This window comes from Canis lupus, chromosome 5, assembly GCF_011100685.1.
Source record: "Canis lupus familiaris isolate Mischka breed German Shepherd chromosome 5, alternate assembly UU_Cfam_GSD_1.0, whole genome shotgun sequence".
Classification (NCBI taxonomy): Eukaryota; Metazoa; Chordata; class Mammalia; order Carnivora; family Canidae; genus Canis; species Canis lupus.
This window is the reverse complement of record NC_049226.1, coordinates 52782666-52795947: the sequence shown is the minus strand read 5'-3', so window position 1 is coordinate 52795947 and position 13282 is coordinate 52782666. Positions and strand designations below refer to the sequence as shown.

Below are 13282 nucleotides of genomic sequence, written 5' to 3'. Positions count from 1 at the left end.
CATGGTCCCTGACAGGCTGGGATGAGGAAAGGGAGAGCCTGCTCAGAGGCAGAGCTGAAGCTGTTCTGGCTTCTGGCAGGTGTCGGAGGTTAGACAGGGTCATAAATCAGAAGGTCTGGGGTAAAGGCCAGTTTGCTCTAAGGATCTCAAAGAAAAAGGTCAAGACGGCACGCTCTGGGAGTGAGTGCTCAGGAGCCTGTGGCTCTCTGTGGTGTCTGCTGAGCAGTCAGGCTGGAAAGGTGTGGGGAGGACCCTGGTCATGGGAAATGAAGACCACTCCATCCCAGGAGAGTTTCTGAGGGGAGCTCCTGGGGCAGCACCAGTCGTTCTGGAGGCAGGAGACAATACTGGGCTAGAAGAGGGGAGGCGGAGGAAAGGCAAACCCTGGCCATCCTTCTTTCATGTTTCCTTTGGAAAATAGTTGTTGTTGTTGTCTCAGAAAAACAGTCTGGATATTCAAGTCCTGGCAAAAATCAAAGCAGGTATTTGGTTTTAGAAAGAGTCTTCAACACCCTCTTTCTCTGCCACGGCTTTGTCCGTTTCTCCCATCCTGAACCCTCCTCGTTCTATTGTGCATGGAAGTTGTTACTGAAAAATTCTGGAGACAGACTGCACGTTAGCCTCCTCAACTGGGTTTGACCTTCCTCCCATCACTGAACTCTGGGTGACTCAGGCTGCACAGAGTTTGAAGAGCCCATCACTGCCCCTCTGGGTTCTGTGTTTCCCCACCTGTCTGCCACTGTTCACAATGCTATCTCTGCTGACCGCCCTCTTCATCCCCTCACCCATGCTTTTGGAACTCCACGTAACTAAATTATACGTATGCTTCAGGGTTAGCTCCAACAGGGCGCTCATCCAAGGAACCTTCCCTGACTCCCCATGATAATTCCTGTCCCCGGATCTCACTGCACTGTATTTGTTTTTCTATTTAGTATGCTTCACACGTCTTCGTTTTGTTTCACATTTACCTGTTCACCCAGTTGTTTATTCCATATGTACCTACTGAATAGCTGCTAGGTGCCCAGTCTTCTGCTTACTGCTAATCCACCCATATATTATAACATAGTCCTTTCCTCGAAGACCTTGTGATCCTGTAAGAACAGGCAGGCAAAGAAACCCACAACCACAATATAATAAGACAAGCTTATATTAAAGGTGTGTATGGGGTGTTACATTGGCTCAGAGAAGGGATGGGAAAGGGCTTTAGGGAAGACTTGATAAAGGAGCTAGCCTTGAACTGAATCTTGAAGGTTAATGGGAAGTCCCTAGAAAATCAAGGGAACATATCTCTGTACCTGTTTTCTCTCTACTTCGGCGATGTTAGCTTCTTGAGAGAAAAAGATCCATGTCTGATTACTCTCAGTCTCATCCCAGCTCCTAATTCTGTTCCTTTTTGAACAGTGAGTGCTAAATAATGAGTTGAGGAAGGAAAGAAGAACCAAACCATCTGAAGGCATGTGCTGCAAAAGGTAGTTGCTCAATAAATGCTCAGTGACTGATGGAATCAGGTCAACTCATGATATTTTGCATAGGATTCATTCTGTGAATGGAGACTTTCTTATCTGATCATCATTAATCCCCCCACCCCCCTTAGCATCTCCATGAGCCATTTACCAATGTTTAAATGAAGTATCAAATTGTGTGGAGGGTTACCATCTGACAGAATAAATTACAGAGGAGACTTAATTTGTAGTATGGTTCAATACAACCAATTAAATACAGTATGGATTGGAAAGTCATCTGCTCAGACTTTACCACTAGCTTTTCTTTTAAAGAATAAATTCTATCCCATTTAGCCTTCATATTATTTGTGTGTGTGCATGTGCATGTATGGGAGTACGTGCTTTCCTGAGGCAATGCTTCTCACAGGAAAAATACCCACCAGGATTCAAGTGAGTTAACAAAAAAACAAAACAAAACAAAAAAGCAGATACGCAGATAGACACAGAATAAAAATAGATACATGGAAAATATACTACTTCACACTACAGGCAATTACAGTAGTTAAAACCTCACAAGACAAAGGCAGGCCCAGGCTCATTATAAAGGCCTTTCTCTTTTCTAACATATTTTTGGATGCGTTTGCTGCATCGCAGTGCCAATGAGGCTGGGAACCAACCTCTGTACCACCCCCAGGCACCCCATCATCAAGTGCTCAACGGAGCTGGTCAGAGTGAACTCTTCCTTAGTTGCCATCCTGAAATATTCTAGAAGGTTTTATTCAAGGACAAAACCACAGTTCCAGATATCCTAGTCTCTAGCTGAAGAGGCAGTGTGATAGCAGACGGAAGAATATGAACTCTGGAGCCAGAGAGAACACAATTCAAATCTAAGCATTATCATTTCCCAGATGTGTAGCTCCGGGCAGCTCACTCTGACTTTCTGAGCCTTATTTTCTCTTTTTTTTTTGTGTGTGTGATATGAAGAATGACAGGGAAACTTAAAGGTGGTTGGAAATATTAAGTTAATTCATATAAAACATACCAGATATAAATGAGATGTCATATCCCCCCCACCCCCACAAGAATGAAAAAAAAAAAAAAAGGTAAACCCAGTGTTGACAGAGTGTGGGGAAACAGACTTTCTTGGGCTACTGGTTTTCTATGTGTTCAATGGGAGTAATAATAATAACTCTCTCATGGTCCTGTTAGGAGGATTGATGACTTAGGATATAGAAAGGGCTTAGAACAGTGCGGGGCACGTCGTAAGGGCTGCGTAGATGGTGCCATTATGGTTATTTTTATTATTTGTGGGAGTGTGATTTGGTGCAACTTTTCTAGAGGGAAGACTGGCTGTGCATTTCAAAGCCTTAAAGACATGCATAAACTTTGACCTGTGATTCTTCTCGTAGGGATTCAATTATCTGCAAATAATGTAAGATGTGCATGGGGCAAAGGCTTGGACACAAGATATTCCCTGCAGTGCTGTTAGAATAGTGAAAAATTAGAAATGCACCCAAATACTGAGCACTGACTGACTGGTTATAAAACATGCATTGTGTTATACAATAAAATAATATGCAGTAACTGGAAATCATCTGAGGAATGAACAAATTTTCGGCATAGAAACATATTCATAACATCCCACCGAATGAAAAAAGATATTACAGAATAGTATGTTTAATATGATCCTGTTGTTGGAAAACAAGTATGCATATCCATCTACGCGTATAAAAGGTCTAGAACTATATCCAACAAAATCTTTACGAGACTTCTCTTGAGTGGTGGAATTACTACCGTGATTTTTAGAATCTTTTCGCTTATTTATACTCATTTTTTAAAAATTATACCAATCACATAAATACTAATAGCATTCCATAAGTAATAAAATACTAATAAGTATTAAAATAAAGAGAGAACGTAAGACGCTTCTTTTTTTCTGACTTGGATTCAGTGAACAATGCATGCACAGCCATCTGTATATTTCCTCAGTTGTCCTGGAGCCCACCCTACCTCTGTCACTCTCAGCCCCCACAACCACATCATGTCAAGTGCATCCTCCAGTATCTTTCACTCTGCCCATTTCTCTCCAATTCTACTACAATGTTTGCCACTTCCAGCCTGGAGAAGGGCAGTAGCTTCAGTCTCTGCTCATCCATTTCTTTCTTTTCTTTTCCTTTTTTTTTTCTTTTTCTTTTTCTTTCTTTTTCTTTTCCTCCCTCCCTCCCTCCTTCCCTTCCTTCCTTCCTTCCTTCCTTCCTTCCTTCCTTCCTTCCTTCCTTTCTTTCTTTCTTTCTTTCTTCTTCTTTTCTTTTCTTTCTTTTCTTTTCTTTTCTCTTTCTCTTTCTCTTTCCAAAAAGATTTATTTATTTATTTATTTATTTATTTATTTATTTATTTATTTAATATTTTATTTATTTATTCATAAGAGACAGAGAGAGAGAGGCAGATGGAGAAGCAGAGGGAGAAGCAGGCTCCATGCAGGGGAGCCGGACGTGGGATTTGATCCTGGGTCTCCAGGATCAGGCCCTGGGCCGAAGGTGGCACTAAACCGCTGAGCCACCCAGGCTGCCCTGATTTTATTTATTTATTTGAGAGAGAGCTGGGGTCAGGGATGCAGAGGGAGATGGAGAAGTAGACTTCTCACTGAGCGGGGAGCCTGACACAGGGGCTTGATCCTGGGATTCCAGGATCATGATGTGAGCTGAAGGTAGACATTTAACCAACTGAGCCACCCAGGCACCCCCACCACCCCCACTCATCCACTTCTGCTGACCTCTGCTCTAATTGTCCCACCAAGGATGAAGGGACAGAGAAAATCTGGCAAATTTGTTCAAGGCTATCTATACTGAAAATACATCAAAGGTTGCCCACTGCTGCAGGCCATTATTCAGACTCTCGAATGCCCCACCCTCACACCTAGGAGTTGTATACAGGCTACATGGTCTGCCTACAAAGCTCAACTCCTTTTCTTCCTTCACACCTCAGCACAGATGTCTGTTCTCCTCTGAAGCTTCCCTGACTTTCCAGTATGGACCTAGTTCCCCTGACATAAGTCCTCTTAGCTTCCTGGACTTTCCTATGTGGTGCAATTGTTGAGCACGTCACTATGGATATGTATACATATACATAACAGCCCCCAGGATGGCAGCAACAATATCTGTTTTCCCTCCCCTTAACTTGAGCATCATATGTAATATATAACAAGCAAGCCGTACCTACATACTTTTAACTGTAGTAAAATATACATAAATTTACCATTTTATCCCTTTTTAAGTGTCAGTTCCTTGGCATTAAGTACATTCACACATTGCTCTGCAACCATCACCACCATCCATCTCTAGACTTCATTGTCTTCCCAAACTGATAGTTCATACCATTAAAATACTAGTCTACTCCTCTCTTGCCCTACCCCTGGCAACCACTTTCTTTTTTTAAAAAATTTTTTAAACATTTATTTATTTATGATAGTCACACAGAGAGAGATGAGAGAGAGACAGAGACACAGGCAGAGGGAGAAGCAGGCTCCACGCACTGGGAGCCCAACGCGGGACTCGATCCCGGGTCTCCAGGATCGCGCCCTGGGCCAAAGGCAGGCGCCAAACTGCTGCGCCACCCAGGGATCCCGGCAACCACTTTCTACTTCTCATCTCTCTGAGTTTGTCAGTAAGTAATTTTTGAAGGAATCATTTGAATGAATGAATCTGTCACCAGGATCCTGGGTCAAATTCTCTCCCTGAGCCCCCCACTCAAACCTGCTGGCTCTAGGACCATCTTCCTTACTAAATGTTTATTTCCTTAGCTATTAAAATGAGGAGGTTGTATTCAGTAAGCATTCATGTCTTGTTTTGCTCCAGATACTTAATTCCTTTTTAAGTTGTATAAGAACACAACAGCTATATAAGACAGTTCCTTCTTAGTAGCTCTCAGAATGTATGTTATAAACACACAGCTCTGCATTATCCACAACAGCCAAACTATGGAAGCAGCCCAAGTGTCCACCAACTGATGAGTAGATAAAGAAGATGAGGTATATGTATACAGTGGATTATTACTCAGCCATCAAAAAAGAATGAAATCTTGCCATTTGCAACCATAAGGATGGAGCTGGAGAGTACTATGCGGAGGGCAGTAAGTCAGAGAAAGACAAATACCATAAGATTCCACTCATATGTGAATTCAAGAAATAAACGAGCAAAGGGGAAAAAAAGAGAGGCAAACCAAGAAATAGACTATCTTTTTAAAAAAATTAATTTATTTATGAGAAAGAGAGACAGAGAGAGAGAAAGAGAGAGAGAGAGAGAGAAGGAGCAGGGGGAGATGGAGGCAGACTCCTGCTCTACAGGGATCCTGATGTGGAGCTGCATCACGGGACCCCAAGATCATGACCTGTGCTGAAGGGAGATGCCTGACTAGCCACCCAGGTACCCCCTAAAAACAGACTATTAATTATACAGAACAAACTGACGGTTACCAGAGGGAAGGTGGGGGGTGGTTTAAACGGGTGATGGGGATCAAGGAATGCGTTTATTATGATGAGCACCAGCTATTGTAGGGAAGTGCTTATTCCCTATACTGTACACCTGAAATCAATATTATACAGTATGTTAAGTGGAATTCAAATAAAGACTCAAGGTGCAGCCCAGGTGGCTCAGCGGTTTAGCGCCACCTTCAGCCCAGGGTGTGATCCTGGAGACCCGGGATGGAGTCCCACATGGGGTTCCCTGCACGGAGCCTGCTTCTCTCTCTGCCTGTGTCCCTGCCTCTCTGTCTTTCTCTCTCATGAATAAATAAATAAAATCTTTAAAATAAATAAAAACTCAAAACAAGCAACATACTAAAAAAAAAATACACAACTCTAGAAAGAGGGGAGTGAAGTCCTTGCCTAAAAATAGGCAGATGAACCATGTGAGTAGCTAAGAGCATCCTAGACCTATGATTTGGACTTACATTTGTCTAACAGGCAAAGTGAAGCTAGGTGTGCCTCATCAATTAGCAATCACCAAAGTGACAACAAAGCAGATTTCTGCTCCAGAGACTTGAAAACCACCCTAACCAGAAAACTGGTTTCCATGTGAAACACTAGTTTCCTAAGACTGGGGTTCCATTAAATTCCACATCCCATGACTAAGGATGCGGCTCTGGCACAGTCACAGTGGTGGCAGGTTGGACTAGCTGTCCTCTCTCATTCAGTTCACATTCACCCCTTATAGGCCTTTGGGCCCAGGCACTCTGGAATGACCAAGGCAATCAGGGCTCTCAAAAGCCAGCACTATGAGTATGTGTGTGGAAGGGAAGGGGCTCCTTTTCTGCTAATTACTCGAGTAGTTTGCATATGGTTTTGTCCCTGTTGCCATTTCCAAGAGGCATGTAGTGTTAAGGGAGGGATCTGAATCTCAGCTTTATGGCCATGGCCAAGTCACTTTATCTCAGTGAGTCTCAGTTTCTTCATCTGTAAAATGGGAATAATTGCTCCCTCATAGGGAGGAAATGAGGAAGATCACTCAAAGTATCGAGCAGTATATCTGGTAGATGGTAGACTCTTAATACTTGGGATTTTTCCCCCCAGGCAACTGACTTTTAAGATCCTCAATCTATTGAACTACACAGTCAATCACCAAGATGCTTCCCTCAGGTGAGGCCTTCCTTAGAGCAGACAAGAGAGCAGTCCTTGAGTAGACAAAAGGTGCTAAGAACGAGACTCTAATGGGAAATCAAGTCACTGGGAAAGTGAGAGGAGCTGAGGGTTAAGGAGAGTTTCGAATGTGGTGACATCGTAGAAGAACCTGGATGGTGCCAGCCTGGGAAATTTAACCCTGTACTTCTAGTTGTATGAATCAGTGAATTCCTTTTTTTGCTCAAGACTGTTGGAGGCGGGTTTCTATATTAGTTGCAACTAAGATTTCTGAATAATATAGTGATCCCATTACCCCTATCTTAGGGGGAAGCAAGCTCAGAAAGAAGTGACTTGCCCAAGGAACAGTAGGCTGACATGGGCTTTTAGCAGGTCTCACTGACACTCAAGTCTCTGCCTTCTTTATGGCTAGTAGTGCTTACTACTGGAACTGCAATTTGAAGTTGGTTTGGGTATGAATTAGGATAAATCAAATACATAAAACCACTGTTTCTAGAAAGCAAGACTTTCAATGAAAGAAAAAGGAGATACAGGGAGATCCCTGGGTGGCTCAGAGGTTTAGCACCTGCCTTTGGCCCAGGGCATGGTCCTGGAGGCCTGGGATTGAGTTCCACATGGGGCTCCCTGTGTGGAGCCTGCTTCTCCTTCTGCCTATGTCTCTGCCTCTCTCTCAGCGTCTCTCATGAATAAATAAATAAAATCTTAAAAAAAAAAGGAAGAAAAAGGAGATACAAATAGAAAAGTTAAGAATGAACCAGATAATTTTAAATTTGAATTGGAAATAGCAATATGAACTCATGACTTTATTTTTTATTTTTATTTTTTTGAACTCATGACTTTAAAACTATATTCCTACCACCGTTTGCAAAAAGGGCTCAGGAGGAAGGATGTGCTGTTTATTAGTAACGTGGCTATTTATTACCTAGCTATCTGGCAATCTATTGATCTCTAACCTATCTAGAGAGAAAGCGAGTCAGAGAAAGCAAATATGGTAAAAGGTGAGATGTTGTTTGCTTGAGTGTTTTCATGACAGAATGTCGGAGACAAACGTGAGACCCTAGCATGCCTCTTTCTCTAACTCCTGCCCTCTCCCCCCTCTTCCTGAGAACAGGAGAAACTAAGACACTGAACATTTCAAGAGCTTAATTGAAAGGAAGCTGCAGACAAAAGGCCTTTATCAAGTCCACCCCAGGCAACCACTGGTCTAAAGCATAAGGGGGCCATTTAGCGTGCTCTGAAGTGCTTACAGTTGGGAGCTGCCAATTCTCTTTGTTCTTCTTGCATTCCCATGGCCAGCATACATAAACATCAGCCACTACCTCTCTATTTTCAACAACATTTTTAAAAGTTCAGATTGAATAAATATGGAAGCAATTTATACTTCTGAAACTCTGGGGGAAAAAAAAATCCCAAACTTAGAAGATTCTCAGTGTCTAAGAATTCACATTTTATTTTCATTATATTAAAAAGAAAAGGTACTATTCTGAGTGCCTCCTCTGTGCGAGGCACCATGTCAGGCACCCTATGCATGCAATCCTCTCTTACCCCACTCCATACAATAGCCCTCCATATCGTTTATTCCCTTGTTACTTTTGAGGTAACTGAGACACAGAGAGGCGGGGTGACTTGCCCCCAGGTCTCACTGCAGATAAGAGGTAGGCTAATCCTACATTACTGCTAGGGTATGGCTGGCTCCAGGCCCTACAGCCTCTGCACACTGAATACAGCTTTGAATGTACTTTAACTGCTTATATTCTCATTCTCCTAAAATTCTTATTTTTATTTCTGTTTCTTTCTGCATGAAGAAGCCTAATAACCATTGTAGGTGTTTAGTAATATAACCAATGATTTCAACATTTTAGCTTATAGTGTAAAATTATCGTAGCAAGTAGGTAAATGAGTGTGGATGAATGGAAATGAAACAGCATGTTTTGCTACAAGTCACTGCAGAAATGAGGTCATTATATTTAATAGAAAATTACTTTTTGTGTTGTAACCAGTCTGAAATTAACCTCTGCTTTGGTCACAACCAAGTCTTGCATGCCAGACAGAAACTTATGAAAAACTGCACTGACTAAATAAAATGCAGCCAATGGAAAGAACATTGGATCAGGAGGGAGATAGATGGATTCCAGGTCCTGGTATCTTCGTTTGTAAATTGAGGTGGGTAACTGGTGGTGGTGATGGTACATATGATTTCTAAGATCCATTTTACAAAGACACTTGGGTGCTGAAGCAACATATGGCTTTGGACAGCCCCAGGTCAGCCTCTGAAGTCTAGATCTGTTATGGACTGTTTGTGCCAACCTGGACAGATCACCTCACTTCTCTGAACCTTGGTATGCTCATCCAGAACTCCATGAGATTGGGTGAGCAAACTGAAATAGATGATTCTGCTAAAATGCCCAGTATCCTGCCTGATACCTAGTGATGCTTAAGAAATGGTAGTTCCTCTCTAGTTCCAGGATTCTATTATTTAACTTGTTTGTCATGCTTACATGTTGAATTGTGCCCTCCCAAAATTCATGTTTAAGTACTAAACTTTGGGACTTTGTTGGGAAATAGTAACTGCTTTTATTTTTTAAAAGATATTTATTCGGGCAGCCCAGGTGGCTCAGCGGTTTAGTGCCACCTTCAGTCCAGGGTGTGAATCCTGGAGTCCCGGGACCACGTCCCATGTCGGGCTCCCTGCATGGAGCCTGCTTCTCCCTCTGCCTGTGTCTTTGCCTCTCTCCGTGTCTCTCATGAATAAATAAATAAAATCTTAAAAAAATATATTTATTTGACAGAGAGTAAGTGAGAGAAAGCAAACATGTACAAGCAGGGGAGGGGCAGAAGGAGAAGCAGACTCTGCTAAGTGAGGAGCCCGAAGTGAGGCTCAATCCCAGGACCCCAAGATCATGACCTGAGCTGAAGTTAAATGCTTAACTGAGTCACCCAGGTGCCCCTACAGGTGTAATTACTTAAAATTAGGTCATATTAGAATAGAGTGTGCCTCTGATCCAATACAACTAGTCATTATAAAAAGGGGAAATTTGGACACAGACACATGCATGGGAGGAAGACCCCAAAAACATGACGGTAGAGATTGGAGTGATGTGTCTAAAAGCCAGGGGATACCAAAGATTGTTAGAAAACAACCTGAAACTAGAAAATGGGCCTGGGAAAGATCTTCTGCCACAGTCCTCATAAGGAATACACCTTGTAAAAATCTTTTTTTTTTTTTAAGATTTTATTTATTTGACAGAGAGAGAGAGAGAGAGAGAGAGAACGCACAAGCAAGAAAAGCCGCAGGCAGAGGGGGAGGGAAAGGGAGAATCAGGCTCCCTCTTGAGCAGGAAGCCCGAAGTGAGGCTTGATCCCAAGACTGTGGGATCATGACGAGAGCCAAAGGCAGCTACTTGACCAATTGAGTCACTCAGCTGCCCCCAACCTTGTCAAAATCTTGATCTTGGACTTATAGCCTCCAGAACTATGAGACAAAAATTTTGTTTCATAAGCCTCTCGACTGTGGTAATGTGTTGTGGCAGCCCTAGGAAAGGAATACAGCTAGGTCCTCTCTATATCCTTGCATTTGAGGAGTTCACCAAAAGAATACAGGAGTGAAACGACAAAATCTTAGGCATCCGTCCCATCTGCTCCCTCAGTAAGCCTTAATTTTCTCATCTGTAGCATGAGCGGGCAGGCCTGGTTCCTGCTAGCTTTGCTCCACTTCTCAATGCAAGATAGCCAAGCCTTCAGTTTTCCTACTGCCGCCAGACCCTACTACTTAAAACAGAAGCTGAGTGCAGCGCTGTGCAATTTATACCGCATCTGTCCAATTATTTCCATTTAGTACAGTGCAGCATTTCCCCAAATACACCGCCAAGCCACCGAGGTGGTGGGCTGAGCTCTCTGAGTACCAGGATCAGTTGGTTCTCTTACACTAATTGGCCCCATGATTTGTTAGGCTGTTGCCTTAGAAAATGAACTGTCAGTAAAAGAAATTAGTACAAAATCGCCCCCTTCATTGGAAATTCGCCAAGCACCACCATGTAGCCATCTCCTTCAACTCACCTTAAAATTTTAAGGGAAAAATTGACATAAACTAATAAATCTCTAACCCTTGGCTCTGTCGTTTTCCCATTGAGACGAGAAAACGAGGGCTCAGAGGAATGAAACAACTTGCTCCATCAATGTGCAATCAATGGTGAGGTTCAGAGCTGGTGCAAGAAGTTGGTGGGCTGGCAAAGCTCATGCCCATTTTAGTACATCAGGTGTTTCCTTAAGAGCTGTGAGCATCAGGCTCTGCCTAGATCTCTGTTCACTTATTCCTTCTTCCCCTCCCTTCTGGCATGTGTCTTGCGTGCCAGACTTGGAGACAGCTGCATGCAAGTGAGGACGGATGTAGGGAGGCCTGGCTCCCTGACTTAGTGCTTCCTGCAACAAATACCACAAACTGCTGGCCCAGCTCTGACTCATCTCCATGACTCAATTCCAGCAACAGGCATCTCCCTTGATCCAGAAACTGTGTCAGGCACTGTGCTGGGGACATAATGATGGAGCTGGCAAGATCCTTGCCCTTGAAGAGCTCATCCTTTCTCGGAAGACAGGGAGTCAGGTGTCTTTATTTAGTGTTTTCAAAGAAAACCATTCCCTTTCTTCCTAATGCATAATGTTGCAGTCTAGAATAGACTTTGTTAATGTATGTCTTCTCCATTTGACTGTGAAGACTAGGAAAGCAGTCCCCGTGTCAGTTCCTGGCTCACCCATGCATCCCCAGCACTTAAAGTGTCTGATACTCACTGGGGGCTCAGGGATGAATAAGCTGAGTAGTGTGTCTATGCCATAACGAAGGTAAGAACAGGGTGGGAATGAGCCTGAGGGGAATAGATTAGTAGGAGCTGACTAAAAATTATTAACAGCCAGGGTTGGTTGGGATTAAGATGTTCCATCCTGATGGAAAACAAAGAGACATGAAGCTATAAAGTAGCATGTGATAGAGGGAACTGAAATCTGTTTGGGATCATTAGGCCATAAAGTGCTAGGCAGAGAGGGAAAGTGTGAGAAGGTAAGCAGGGGTCAGGGATGCAGGATTTTGAAGGCCACTTTAAAAAATTGGGGTGCCTAAAATTGTCAGCTCCTTTCTACTCAATTCTGCTATTAATCTCTGTGGCAGCTGACCCTCTCTGCTAGTTGCAGATGGAATCCTCCTTCAGGCCAGGGAAGGAACACAAGCCAAGCAGACTCCCCCAGCTGGATGCCATTGGACAGGGACACTAACAAAGCCCTAGCCAGACCACAAGTGGACCTGGACAAATCTGCTGCCCTGGGCTATGACAGCAGCAGGTTCTCTGGGCTGGACATCATCTGGGAAAATGTCTGTGGGCCGTGGACAGACCCCTGCCTCCTCCACCAACAACCCCTGCTCCCTGGCCCACAGTCCATTACCTGCCAAAGTTCACTCAAAACTCCCTGGCACCAGAGGACAGGGATTTTGTCTTCTGGAAAGCCAAATGACAGTGCTAGTGGTGGCAATGGTGATGGTGTTGTGCCTTTGTTACTGAGCTGCACTGATAGTTTTTGGGAACAACTGGATGTTTCCCACCCAATAGTATAGGCTTTATGTCACCTTTGGTGAAATCTATGAGTAAGCGTGTGTGTGTGTGTGTGTGTGTGTGTGTCAGTGTCAGACGCTCTGACACTGGGTCTGGATTGCTCCTTGGCTTTGCTTCTTTCTTCTCTGGTAGGACCTTAGGGAAGTCCTAGCCCTGCACCAGACCTCAGGGACTCCGTTTGTGAGATGCTGTCTCAGAGGGGCATCGTGAAGACTGTACGGTAACTTGGCAGGTGCTTGGCAGGGTTAAGTGACAGGGGATCTGGGAGGGCCAGAAAGTATGCTGGGTGCAGAGCTGAACAACCTGGATTCCTGCATCGGTTGTCCTTTCAGAGAGCAGTCACTGAAGACCTGTCATGGGCTGGGTGCCACGGAGGCAAGGGGCACAACAGGGGCAGCTAGCTGGAGCTGGCTGCCAGGAAGAGGAGGCATGAGGGCAGATTCACAAAAGATTAGGAGTTATAAGGTAGAAAGGGGAGCATATTCCAAGGTACAGGCTGCAGTATGTGCAAATGCCAGAGCAGAAAAGGTAGCCTCAAGAGATCTGGAGGGGTTCTAGGGTTGGGTGTTCACCGGGTATGGGTGTGAGGTCATCTGTCTCCCTTCTGTGCA

General features: G+C 43.8%; 1 protein-coding gene across 13 annotated transcripts in view; it reads right to left on the bottom strand.

Moving 5' to 3' along the window:
* DAB1 (DAB adaptor protein 1) overlaps window positions 1-13282 on the bottom strand; it is a 1027070-nt gene that overhangs the window by 71928 nt on the left and 941860 nt on the right. The gene's annotated exons all lie outside the window — the stretch shown is intronic.